This window comes from Heptranchias perlo, chromosome 5 (assembly GCF_035084215.1).
Source record: "Heptranchias perlo isolate sHepPer1 chromosome 5, sHepPer1.hap1, whole genome shotgun sequence".
Classification (NCBI taxonomy): Eukaryota; Metazoa; Chordata; class Chondrichthyes; order Hexanchiformes; family Hexanchidae; genus Heptranchias; species Heptranchias perlo.
Window position 1 is genome coordinate 74,732,313 of NC_090329.1, and position 14,767 is coordinate 74,747,079.

Sequence of the window (14,767 nt, forward strand, 5' to 3'; positions counted from 1 at the left end):
TCTCCAGGTGGCCGAGTCTGCCCCTGCCCCGGTGCAGGAGGAGCAGTCTGTGGAGGTGCCCTCACGGGCACCGAAACCCAGGGGCCGTCCGCCCAAAGCATCTACCCGGTCAGGGCGAGAACAGGAGCAACCTGCCACTACCTCTGCTGGAGCCACAGGGGTAGCACCACGTAGGGGTTCCCGGAAAAGAATTGCAAAGGCGTTATAAGCACAAAGGGAATGCACCAGGGTGTCTGTTAATTTGTACACTTTTTGTTTATATTATTTCACATTGTACATATTAAACACTATCATTCTCACCACTCCTGCCACCTCTCGTCCATTCTTCCGCGGCCTGTGCAATAGGTGCGTTCCGTGCAGCCCATCATGACGGCGAACACCTGCTGCCGCCCATTGGGCACACTGCTGTGGATGCAGGAGTACTGGCAACAGTCTTCAGTGGAGGGGGCTGGTATGGCCCCTCGCATGTGCAGGTGAGGAGATGCGAGCGCCTCGCACTGTCTGACTCTAGGAGAACCGTTGACGTATGAGTGCCTCCCTGGCCCGGCGAGCATCCCGGTGAGTCGTGGTTCGGCGCATGGGTCGTCCACCATCCTCTGGCGCGTCCTCCTCCTCCTCCTCCTCCTCCTCCCCCTCCTCCCCCTCCCCCTCCTCCCCCTCTCCCTCCTCCTCCTCATCGCCGTCCTCAATGTGGGTGGCGGGTGTGGATGGGGCCTCCTCCAGCGGCACCCCTCTCTGTAGTGCCATGTTATGCAGGGCACAGCAGACAACTATGATTCGTCCCACTCTGAATGGTGTGTATTGGAGCGCTCCCCCAGAACGATCAAGGCACCTGAAGCGCATCTTGAGCAGCCCTATGGTCTGCTCAATTGTAGACCTGGTAGCAGTGTGGCTGTCATTGTACCGATGCTCCGGCTCGGTGATGGGGTTCCTCAGAGGCGTCATGAGCCACGTGTGTAGGGGATACCCTTGTCGCCGAGGAGCCAGCCGTTGCCGGCGTTGGGTGCGTGGAGGATGGGCGGGACGGTGGACTCCCTGAGGACGAAGGCATCGTGGCAGCTGCTGGGGTATCTGGCGCACACATGTAGGAATCTCTGGTGGTGGTCACAGATGAGCTGGGCGTTCATGGGGTGATACCCCTTCCTGTTGATGAACAGCCCTGGCTCATGCGGAGGTGCCCGTATTGCGATGTGGGTGCAGTCGATTCGGTGGGAAGCCAGCCATGGCATGGAATCCAACCGCCCTCTCCATCTAGCTGCGCTCGTCCATGGCGAAGTTGATGTAGTGCGAGGCCCTGCGGAACAACCCATCGGTGACCTGCCTTATGCACTTGTGTGCAGACGACTGACAGACCCCGGTGATGTCCCCGGTGGCACCCTGGAAGGATCCGGATGCAAAGAAGTTGAGGGCAGTGGTGACTTTGACGGCGACAGGTAAGAAGATGCTGCTTGGTCCATCAGGGAGCAGCTCGTCGTTAAGGAGGCTGCAGATGTCGGCGACTACCTGGCGATTGACTCTGAGCCGACGTATGCACTGCTCCTCGGAGAGGTCCATGAAGCTGAGCCTCGGTCTGTACACCCTGTGCGGAGGGTAGTGCCTCCTGCAACGCATCTCTCTCTGTGGTTGTCCTCCCTCCTGCTGTGCAGTTGGGTGTGCCACAGCACCGTGTTGGGGGGCTCCACATCTCCGAGGCGGACGGCGTGGACTGCGAGGCTGCTGGGGCTGGTCATGCTGTTCGTCCTCCGAGGATGTCCACGCACCACCCATCTGGCAGGTGTTGGTCTGAGGGGTTGTGCAGGGTAGGTAGGTGGTTCCTCGCACTGGGGCTGCGGTTTCACGTCGGTCTGTCCTCTGGCTTGGCGGGGGGGTGGTGGAGGGCAGGGGTTGCCCTACGTGACGCGGTGGCCTCCTGCGTGGGTGAGGGCTCTTCCACCCGCTGTGGAGCGCACCTTGGCAGCTGCCACAGGCTGCTGGCTGGAACACGACCGGTTGAAGGGAGACTGTTTCCCCCAGTGTGTGAAACACTCTGCGTTGAAGCTAAAATCCCACACTTCCTGTTTTGACAGCTGATTCAGCTCATTTAATGACCTCAACAAGCAAGGTAAGTACACTCAAGTGGAACCCCGCTGGCTTTAATTGCCTGCGGGATTCCCACCAGCGGGGCCTGCGCATGCAGCCCCGCACGTCAGCGCGGCACCCGGAAGTGGCCGGGATCTCGGCGCGATCCGCTCCCGCACGTGGAAATTGACATTTTGGAGCTCGCCCCGCCGATAACGCACAGGAAACCCGACGCTAAAATCGAGCCTAATGTCTGCATCGTCCCCCTCTTTTGTGAAGACAGATGCAAACTATTCATAATGAACCTTACCCACATCTTCCGCCTCCACACATAGGTGATCTTGTTGGTATCTAATAGGCCCTACTCTTTCCTTAGTTATCCTCTTGCTCTTTATGTATTGATAAAACATTTTGGGGTTTTCCTTAATTTTACTTGCCAGTATTTTTCATGCCCTCTTTTTGCTTTCCTAATTTCCTTTTTAATTTCACCCCTGCATTTTCTTTACTCCTCTAGGCTTTCTGCAGTATTGAGCTCTCGCTGTCTGACGTAAGTTCCCTTTTTTGCCTTTTGTTACCCTGTATGCTCCTTGTCATCCAGGGGGATCTAGATTTGGCAGTCCCAGCCTTTTTCTGAACCCCTTGAATCTCCCCCTTGAACGCCTCCCACTGCTCTGACACTGATTTACCTTCAAGTAGCTGTTTCCAGTCCACTTTTGCTAAATCACTTCTCAGCTTCGTAAAATTGGCCTTTCCCTAATTTAGAACTTTTGCTCCTGTTCTATCTTTGTCCTTTTCCATAACAATGCTAAATCTGACTGAATTATAATCACTACCACCAAAATGCTCTCCCACTGATACTCCTTCCACCTGCCCAGTTTCATTCCCTAAAACTAAATCCAGAACTGCACCCCCTGCCTCCCCGTCTTGTTGGGCTTGCCACGTACTGGCTAAAAAGGTTCTCTTGAATGCAGTTTAAGAATTTTATGCCCCCTATACCTTTTGCACTGATTGTATCCCTGTTAATATTAGGGTAGTTGAAATCCCCTACTATTACTGCCTGTTGTTTTGGCACTTCTCAAAAATTTGCCTACATATTTACTCTTCTATCTCCCTCTGACTGGGGGTCTATAGTACACTTCCAGCAGTGTGGCTGCCTCTTTTTTGTTCTTTAGCTCCACTCATATGGCCTCATTTCATGATCCTTCTAACATATCATCCCTTCTCACAGCCGTAATTGTTTCTTTAACCAATATTGCCACCCCCTCCTTTTTTATCCCCCTCTCTATCTCGTCTGAAAACCTGTAACCAGAAACGTTGAGCTGCCATTCCTACCCTTCTTTAAGCCATGTTTCTGTAATAGCTAAGATATCATACTGCCACGTGTCTACCTGTGCCCTCAGCTCATCTGCCTTATTCACTATACTCCTTGCAGTGAAGTATATACCATTAAGCACTGCCAAACTCCTTTGCTGTCTATTTTCTAACCTTTGTTTCCTCTGCCTTCCAATCTCGCTTACTAATTTTCTGCCTTCCATTTCCAGCTCTGCTTCTCTCCCTTCTGAATCCACGCTCAGGTTCTCATCCCGCTGCCAAGCTAGTTTAAACCCTCCCCAACAGCACTAGCAAACCTCCTTCACATTTCCTTGACATAAATAAACAGGCTGAGAGTTGAACACTTCTTAGAACTTGTGAAGTGAGGTGACAATGTTTGAACCATAGCCTTTTCCTACATACATCTCCGTTAATGGCTCAGCATTTGGAAAGATTAGAATGCCTACTAATGTCTGTCAATCCACATATAGTAATGTACAAGTTGCTTGATAGCTAGATAGCTCTTCTAGCTATCAAGCAACTTGTGACTTAACTAGCTTTGAAATAAAGAAAACCCTTTAAGGTAAATATTTCTCATTGAATACACTCTTACGTTTTAATTATACTGCCAATTATGTGTGTTGGCCATAACTGCTTCAGAAGAATAGGGTCCCCCATGAGACATAGCTGCTTAAAACCAATTTTTTTATAGTTCAATTTACCCTAACCATCTGCCATGAAATAAAACATAGAAATCTCCCTATTTTGTCACAGTGGGTTTATGCCGAAAGCTCAACTTTTGCATGGAGGTGCTAAAAAGAAGCCATGTACTTTCCCACACACTCTTTTCAGATATAGAAAGAACATCAGTCGGTATTTTCTCTGGTTCAGCGTCATCTGTCAACTGCTGTAAGTGAACCTGGTGACCCCTATTGGAACAGGCTTAAGGGGCTGAATGGCTTACTCCTGTTTCTAATGTTCCTATGAACTGCAGTGTACCTTTACTGCCCAATACTTAAACAATAGTGTGACCCTGCAACTGTTACAGTAAGACATCTACCAGATACTAAAACCTCACAAGTGCCATCATGTATGTTCACCTATCTTTTTGTCGGGTGAACTGATGAGCACTTGAGTGAAAGGAGGCCAATTGTAGGCCAACAAACTGGTTTATTTGTATGTGAAATTAAGCTTTCATGGAGAAGTTCAATAAATTCCCTTCTGCTGCTTGTCCGACATCCAGTATTGGATGAGCAGAAATTTTCTCCAATTAAATATTGGGAAGACTGAAGCCATTGGGCTCGATATTAGCACCCGCGACCGGGTGCATTCCTGGCCGGGGGGGGGGCTACGAAAATCGGGGATCCCTGGGGCGGGTCGGGAGCCCGGCTCCAACCCGCCCCATTTCCGGGTTGCCCACTGACGTGCTGACATGCGCGCGCAGCCCCCACATGTGGGACTCCTGCCGGCAATTAAAGCCGGTGGGGTGCCACTTAAGGTATTTATTTAGGTATTTCAGGTCATTTGGAGACCTGATTAACATGATATTTTAGGAGGGTTGGGATTTTGCAAACAACTGGGACTGTTTCCCGTTCTGGGGGAAACACTCCCAGTTCAAATGGACGTGTGGCAGCTGCAAAGGTCCATTTGACAGATCGGGGTGGGGGGGGGGGAAGACCCTCACTCATTGCAGGAGGCCACTCTGTCACTTTGGACAAAGTTTGGCCTCCACCACCCTCCTCCTAACAATAAAATTCACCAACTTGCACACGTACCCCGGTGTCCAGACACATGTACCTACCTTGCCGACCCCCTCAGATGTGCATCTTCCGGATGGAGGACGCCGTAGCTGCAGTCATGACCTCCTCGGAGGACGAACAGCATCACCAGCCTCGTTGGCCACGCCGTCCACCTCTGACACGTGGAGCTCCACAACACAGTGCTGTGACACATCCACCTGCACAGCAGGAGGGAGGGCTACCACAGAGAGAGCTGCGTCACAGAGGGCACTACCTTCGCCACAGGGTCCACAGATGGAGGCTCAGCTTCCTGGACCTCTCTGAGCAGCTGTGCACACGGAGGCTCAGAGTCACTCGACATGTAGTCGTGGACATCTGCAGCCTCCTTCATGACGAGCTGCTCCCGGCTGGCCTGAGCACCATCTTCTTACCTGTCGCTCTCAAAGTCACCACTGCCCTCAACAACTTCTCCTCCGCATCCTTCCAGGGTGCCACTGGGGACATCGCCGACGTCTCTCAATCGTCTGCACAAAAGAGCCCTGCAAATACACCTACACCCACTCTGCAGTGACACAATAGGTGGCATCAGTTGTGGGTCTTCATGGTGATCCTCAGGAAAGGGCATTATTGCACAAACCAGACAAGATTCGCAAAGACGTGGCAGTAGTGGTGCCAATATAATATGTAATGTGAGTTGGTCAGAAATTAAATATAAGTAAAAACCATGACAAACCCTCAAACACCCTTGTGCATCCCCTTCATGCTCACAACACATTTGCCTTATGCTTCCTACTGCACATATGTGATGCATGCCCTGTGGCTGCAGCACAGGTAGTTGCAGGTTGAGTGAGGCTGTCTGTGAAAGAGATGCATGAGAGGGTGAGTATGAGATAGAGCCATGAGATTGTATGAGGATTGGGTTGAGTGGTAGTGGCGGGATGAGTACTGGTGAGGTGAGCAAGTGCAGGTAAGATGAGGATGAGGTTTGAGTGGGTGCGAGGGGTGATGTGACAGAGTAGTGTTGGCAGTGCAGAAGGAGATGTGGGTTGGGGGCGGTGATGTGGCAGACGGAGTGTAGGGGAATGAGTAAGTGTACTCACTTCGGCTGACCTACTTAGGTCATTGCAGCGCCTCCTGCATTGTATGCAGGTGGGCAATATGTTGGTGATGCAGGTGACCTCCTCTGCCACCTTGAGCCAGGCCTTCTTGGTGGCAGAGGCAGGCCGCTTCCTCCTGCCCGCCGGGGGAAAGATCTCTGTCCTCCCCCTCCTCCTCACTCCATCCAATAAGAGCTGGAGTGAGGCATCATCAAACCTGGGAGCAGCCTTCCCCCTGGGCTGCTCCATGCTGTAATTTTTCCTATTTCTTGCAGCATCAGTCAGTGGGGGGCTGCCCCTTTAAATAGAGCTCCTCCAGCTGACAGACCTTACTGTGCATGCGCAGTCCGCCCGACGCGCAGCTCAGCAGCGGGGAACCCGGAACAAGAGGTAAGTGGATCCAATCAGCCTGCAATTGTGCGCGTGGCAGACTGATTTCACCGGGCGCGTTACCCACGCGCCCTTTCGCCCCCCTGCCGCGAACCCACCACCCTGGTAATATCGGGCCCATTGTCTTTGGTCCACGCCACAAACTCCGTCCCCTAGCCATCGATTCCATCCCTTTCCCTGGCCACTGTCTGAGGCTGAATCAGTCCGTTCGCAACCTTGACGTCCTAATTGACCTAGCTGAGCTTACGAACCCATATCCTCTCCATCACCAAGACCGCCTACTTCCACCTAGGTAACATCGCCCATCTCTGCCCCTGCCTCAGCTTGACTGCTGCTGAAACCCTCATCCATGCATTTGATGCCTCTAGACTCAACTATTCCAATGCTCATCTGGCCAGCCTCCTACCTTGCACCTTCTGTAAAATTGAGCTCATCCAAAACTCTGCTGCCCATATCCTGATGCGCACTGACTCACGTTTACCCATCACCCCTGTATTCACTGACCTACATTGGCTCCTGGTCCGGCAACACCTCAATTTTAAAATTCTCATCCTTGTTTTCAAATCCGTCCATGTCCTCGCTCCTCCTTATCTCTGTAACCTTCTCCAGCTCTACAACCCTCCGAGATCTCTGCACTCCTCCAATTATGTGCATCCCCGATTTTCATCACTCCTTAAACCTCTTTGACCAAGCTTTTGGTCACCTGTCCTAATATCTCCTTATGTGGCTTTGTGTCAAATTTTATTTGATAACACTCCTGTGAAGAGCCTTGGGACGTTGTACTACATTAAAGATGCTATTTAACTGCAAGTTGTTGTTGTTATTTATATAATGCCTTTCATTTGCTCAGAACGTTCCAAAGTACATGAGGATGGATCTTCCACATCTGTCCTGCATCAAGGTATCTGGCCAGCATTTAAATAATTGTTCTGGCCATGCGGAAAGACATGGGTAACTTTAGGTAACAAAACTATTTGAAATAATGCTATGGTACATTTTGATTCCCTGGTATCCAAATTGTGACCGAGGTATTATAAGAGGATAATGGACTAATTAATATTTCCAGTGGCACTAAAGAGGTAGGCACATCAATGGTGATGCCCAATTTCATGGTGCCACAAGAATGGATTCCACAAAATCAACTAGAATGAATCCCTCTTTCTCATTGTTACAAACAATGCATCCCAAGTGTGCCTCTACGTGTGGTCCTTTGGACATGAACATGTTCAAGTTTATTGTATGATAATGGTATGTGTATGTCCTTTACTGTAAATTTGACTGAGAGAAAAGCTTATATAAACAAAATTAAGGGGCATGGCTAAGACCACATTGGTATATCATGGAATTAAAATATGGAGAGCAACAGGAAGTGGGGCAGCCTGATAGAAGCCAGGAAATGGAAAGTTAGGAGTTACACTGCACAGTGATAGTGCATAGGGAAAGCCATTCTTTAAAGTCATAAGTAAGTTTCATCTATGCTAAGCAGCATGAATGAACATCATTACTATTTTCACTGGTCTGTGCTTGGGAGAACAGGAGTGAACTCCTCAATATTAAAGCTACTGTTTATATGCAGATTCCTATTACATACAAATTTGAGTACATCTAAGGTGTACATGCATCTGAGTTACGTTCAAATGATAATTTTAGCATTAAGGACTCTGTAAAAGAATTACAATATGAAAAATCTTGCGCACTCTCAGGAGTTACATATACCTAAATTCCATATAAGTAGCCATGGGTGTGTATTTATGTTTGCATATCTTTACATAATTGGAAGTCTTGCATCCAGTGCATGTTCATAAGGCATAGGAAAGTGTCTGTCACACTTCAATAGCTCACACATATAAAGTACACTTGAAATCCTGATTTGCTCAAATATTATAGTCATTAAAAAAATCTGTTAATTGATTGATGCCGATTGCCGCAAATATTACTAAAAAGGTAGGAAAACTATCAACAAACAATTAGCAAGCAACAAAATTTATCAATCGATAACCACAGTAAACACAAAAAAGGTAACAATGAAGAATCAGCAAGCATCTCAATGCTAACCGATGAAATCGATTGAAAGCTTTAAGTGGCCATCTTGGCTTCTCAGTAACAATAAACAAATTTTAAAAATGAATAATTCTCACAAAAGTCACTAAACTTAGTCATAAACAAGTCAATTTTACCTTAGAAACACCTGCAACAATTTATTTACCCGCATAAGCCTTCCCCTTTATTTGAGGCCTAGCTCCTGAGTTCTACTCTATTTCCAGAGTTACATCACTTTTCTGGCAACATTTCCCTGGCTCAAAGCATGCTGGTCCATGTGTGCTGCAAGGTCTCAGCCCCCTCCTGAGTGCTTCCAGGCACTAGCTGCCCCCTCACCCCCCGCTCCATTAATAGACCTCGGACTGTATTGTCGGTAATATCCTTCTTGCTTGGTTAAGTATCAGTAGTGTCTGTGTTTTCTTCTTCTCCCAGCCAGTGATATCAATCAAACTCCCCCAGGATAGGTAGTAAGTTACAGTAAAGCTCTATCTCTCTACATTGCTCCAACAATGTGCTTTAACCCTCAATTAAGTCAATGGAAAAGAAAATCAGGCGGTGGGGTGGGGTAAAACAGGCTGTTGTTATTCCATTTGCATATATCATCAATCGCATCAGATTATTAATCCCTTTCTGATTCGTCGTTGCATCTTCCCAATCACACTGGACAAAAACATAGACACAGCCGTCCTATCAACTTCACCTTCAGTCTCTACAGTCAGAATGAGAAACATAAAAAAAGGTGAGTGCTATAAAAAAAATACTTCACCTGCCAGCTCTGATGCTTCAGTTGTACAGAGCCTTGGTCAGAACCCATCTGGAGTATTGCGTTCAGTTTGGGGCACTGAACCTCAGGAAAGATATCAAAAGCAAAATACTGCGGATGCTGGAAATCTGAAATAAGAACAGAAAATGCTGGAAATATTCAGCAAGTGAGGCAGCATCTGTGGAGAAAGAAACAGAGTTAATGTTTCAGGTTGATGGCCTTTCATCAGTACTGGAAGATGTTATGAGTACAGAGCCAGGGAAAGTGGGGGGGAGGGTAGGGAGGGGAGAAAAGAACAAAAGGGAAGGTCTGTGAAAGGGTAGAGGGCAGGAGTGATTAAATGACAAAAGGGATGATGCGGCAAGGCAAGGAGGGTGGTAATGGGACAAGATAAGAAACAAGTTAAGCTACTCCAAACCCATCTTGTTTCTTAACCTCACCCATTACCACCCTCCTTGCCTTGCACCATCATCCCCCTTTTCATTTAATCACTCTTGTCTTCCATCCTATCACAGACCTTCCCTTTTATTCTTTCCTCCCCTCCCCTACTTCCCTCCCCCCCCCTTTTCCTGGCTCTGATACTTGCTTAAAAACTTTAACTCTTTAACATCTTCCAGTTCTGAAGAGTGGTCTTCGCCTGAAACATTAACTCTGTTTCTTTCTCCACAGATGCTGCCTCACTTGCTGAGCTTTTCCAGCATTTTCTGTTTTTATCTCAGGCAAGGTATATTGGCCTTGGAAGGGTTACAGCACAGGTTCACCAGAATGATACCAGGGCTTAACGGGTTAAATTATGAGGCCAGATTGCATAAACTTGGCTTGTGTTCCCTTGAGTTTAGAAGGTTGAGGGTGATCTAATTGAGATATTTAAAATGATAAAGAGATTTGATAGGGTAGATAAGAGAAAATATTTCCTCTGGTGGGGGAATCTAGAACAAGGCGACATAATAAAATTAGAGCGAGACCATATAGGGGAGAAATTAGGAAGCACGTTTTCACACAAAGGGTAGTAGAAATGTAGAATCCTATCCCCAGAAAGGCTGTGGATGCTGGGGCAATTAAAATTTTCTAGTCTGATCTGTAGATTTTTGTTAGATAAGGGTATCAAGGCTTATAGAACAAAGACGGATAAATGGACTTGAGGGACAGATCAGCTATAATCTAATGACATGTTGGAACAGGCTTGAGGGGCTGAATAGCCTACTCATAAGAACATAAGAAATAGGAGCAGGAGTAGGCCATCCGGCCCCTCGAGCCTGCTCTGCCATTCAACAAGATCATGGCTGATCTTCTAACTCAACGCCATTTTCCTGCACCATCCCCATATCCCTTGATGCCTTTAATATCTAGAAATCTATTGATCTCTGTTTTGAATGTACTCCACAGCCCTCTGGGGTAGAGAATTCCAAAGATTCACCACCCTCTGAGTGAAGAAATTTCTCCTCATCTCAGTCCTAAATGGCCTACCTCTTATTCTGATACTGTGACCCCTGGTTCTAGACTCCCCAGCCAGGGGAAACATCCTCCCTGCATCTACCCTGTCGAGCCCAGTAAGAATTTTGTATGTTTCAATGAGATCACCTCTCATTCTTCTAAATTCTAGAGAATACAGGCCCAGTCTACTCAATCTCTCCTCATACGACAATCCCGCCATTCCAGGAATCAGTCTGGTGAACCTTTGTTGCACTCCCTCCATGGCAAGTATATCCTTTATTAGGTAAGGAGACCAGAATTGTACACAATACTCCAGGTGAGGTCTCACCAAGGCCCTATATAATTGCAGTAAGGCATCTTTGCTCCTGTACTCAAATCCTCTTGTAATAAAGGCCAACATACCATTTGCCTTCCTAATTGCTTGCTGCACCTGCATGTTAGCTTTCAGTGACTCATGTACAAGTACACCCAGGTCCCTTTGAACATCAACATTTCCCAATCTCTCACCATTTAAAAAATACTCTGCATTTCTGTTTTTCCTACCTACGTGGATAACTTCACATTTTTCCACATTATATTCCATCTGCCATGTTCTTGCCCACTCACTCAGCCTGTCTATATCCCCTTGAAGCCTCTTTGCATCTTCCTCACAACTTACATTCCCACCTAGTTTTGTGTCATCTGCAAACTTGGAAATATTATATTTGGTCCCCTCATCCAAATCATTGATATAGATTGTGAATAGCTGGGGCCCAAGCACCGATCCCTGCAGTACCCCACTAGTCACACTTTGCCAACTTGAAAAAGACCCGTTTATTCCTACTCTCTGTTTTCTGTCTGTTAACCAATTCCCAATCCATGCCAGTATATTAACCCCAATTCCACGTGCTCTAACTTTGTTCACCAACCTCCTGTCTGGGACCTTATCGAAAGCCTTCTGAAAATCCAAATACACCACATCCACTGGTTCCCCCTTATCTATTCTACTAGTTACATCCTCAAAGAACTCCAATAGGTTTGTCAAACATGATTTCCCTTTCATAAATCCATGTTGACTCTGCCAAATCCTATTATTATTTTCTAAGTGTCCTGTTATTACATTCTTTATAATAGATTCTAGCATTTTCCCTACTACTGATGTCAGGCTCACAGGTCTGTAGTTCCCTGTTTTCTCTCTCCCTCCTTTCTCAAATAGTGGGGTTACATTTGCTGCCCTCCAATTTGCAGGAAACATTCTAGAATCTATAGAATTTTGGAAGATGACAATCAATGCATTCACTATTTCTATAGCCACCTCTTTCAAAACCCTGGGATGTAGATCATCAGGTCCTTGGGATTTATTGACTTTCAATCCCATTAATTTCTCTAGCACTATTTTTTTACTAATACTAATTTCTTTCAGTTCCTCATTCTCACCAGTCCCTTGGTTCTCTAATGTTTCTGGGAAATTTTTTGTGTCTTCTTCCGTGAAGACAGACACAAAGTATTTGTTTAATTTCTCTGCCATTTCCTTATTCCCCATTATAAATGCTTCCATCTCTGTCCATAAAGGACCCACATTTACCTTCGCCAGTCTTTTCCTTTTTACATACCTATAGAAACTTTTATAGTCCATTTTTATGTTTCTCAACTAGTTTACTCTCATACTCTATTTTCCCTACTCCTGTTCCCATGTTCCTCTGTGCACACTCCCATGATTCTGGTCATTGAACCTCAATGTCAGGGCTTTATTTGATTTTCACTTTCTCCCTCTGCAATTCGGGCTAGGTCTTAGGCTCAGCATGTGTCCCAACCACTCACTATTGACCGTGGACTCATTCTGCCTTCTCATCTCATGTGCCAGCTAGACAGATAAAATAGACCAGCCCTCATAATAGGAAACAAACACTTTTAAATGATAATTTAGCTTTAATTTAATCAGTAAAAACTTTAATCTAATCAATAAATAGGGGGATGTTGAATTGGCAGCCGCTTTACACCTCACCTGGTTTTCTTTTATAATTGACTTAATTGAGGGTAAAAGTACATAGCTGAAGCAATGTAGAGAGAGAACTTTATCCTAACTTATTATCTAACTTGGGAAAGTTTAATTAAGACACTTAATGCAAAAAGTTGAAATGTATTCCATTTCAAACTGATACCTCACACCTTACTGATTGCAAAATGGTTTTGAGACCATTACCACCCTGTTAATGTCAGGCGAAGCAAGTTAAAATCCACCCCGCAGTCTTTGAACTCGCCTACTGGAAGGCGGAGTGTTCTCCTGGTGCCAAAGCCTCAATGTCAGCTGTGTTATTTATCGCTTTATGTTTTGTTGCTAATTTACTGATTAAAAGTTTGTGTGGATGAATACTGTTAAAATATTATATTTCTTAAGTGATTCCTACTTGGTGAATCATTTTCTTCCCTATTTGCAAGTGGGTGGACTTGACTTGTGCTATTTAATTTTTTTAATTGCTACTTTATTTCATTTCATTTCACATTTCAAAAGTATTCAGAAATTTGCCCAATCCATACAAATCTGAGAGCAAAGCCACTGAATATTAATTTAATTTTGTGTTACACAAAACTCAGAAATGTAGCAAACTGTGAGGAGAATAATAACAGATTTCAGGAGGATACAGACAGACTGATGAAATTGGCAGACACAATTGCAATTTAACGCAGAGAAGCGTGAAGTGATGCATTTTGGTAGGAAGAACGAGGAGAGGCAATATAAAATAAATGGTACAATTTAAAAGGAGGTGCAGGAACAGAGAGACCTAGGGTATATGTACGCAAACCTTTGAAGGTGGCAGGACAAGTTGAGAAAGCATATGGGACCCTTGGCTTTATAAACGGAAGCATAAACTGCAAAAGCAAGGTAGTTAAGCTAAACCTTTATATATCACTGGTTAGGCCCCAGCTGGAGTCTAATTCTGGGCATTGCAGTTTAGGAAGGATGTCAAGGCCTTAGAGAGGGTGCAGAGGACATTTACTAGAATGGTGCCAGGGATGAGGGACTTTGGTTATGTGGAGAAACTGGAGAAGCCAGAGTTGTCCTCCTTAGAGCAGAACAAGGGGAGATTTAATAGAGGTATTCAAAATCATTAAGGGTTTTGATAGAGTAAATAAGGAGAAACTGTTTCAAGGGTTGGTAACCAGAGGACACAGATTTAAGGGGATTAGCAAAAGAACCAGAGGCAAGATGAGGGGTAAAAAAATTTTCATCAGCAAGTTGTTATGACCTGGAATACACTGTCTGAAAGGGTGGTGGAAGCAGATTCCATAATAACTTTCAAAAGAGAATTGGATAAATACTTGAAGGAGAAAATTTGCAGGGCTATGGGGAAAGGGCAGGGAAATGGGATTAATTGGATCGCTCTTTCAAAGAGCTGGCACAGGCATGATGGGTCGAGTGGCCTCCTGTGTTGGATCATTCTATGATTCTATAATTTCTTATGATATTTTGCAATCAACAGGATGTGGGATATCAATGCTGTGGAAACTGCTCGCATTTCAACCTTTAGCATTCAGTGCCTTCATCAAACTCTCCCAGATTAGTTAATACTTTAGGGTAAAGCTCTCTCTCTAGGTGGCTTCAGCAATTTGCTTTAAGCCTCAACTTCAGAAAAACTTTTTTTTACCACTATGGCATTTCCGTTTTTGTATGATGTTTCTGCTTACCATTACTGTTTTTTTTCCACCCTGAGATAAGCTTCATAACTAACTGGTGAGCAGGAACCCATAATTCACTTCCATTTGCAGCACTCCTGAATTATGGAGCTTTTGTACTTGTTAAATAAGGTAAATAATATGCTGCCATTTAGTGCAATATCCTCTATACATCATTGTGGGTCTAGATATCTTCCGCTCGTAAAAAGAAAAACATCAGAACTCACTCACGCTTGCGTCGCTTGTTTTATGAAGCTTTGGAATTTATGAAATAACTGCCA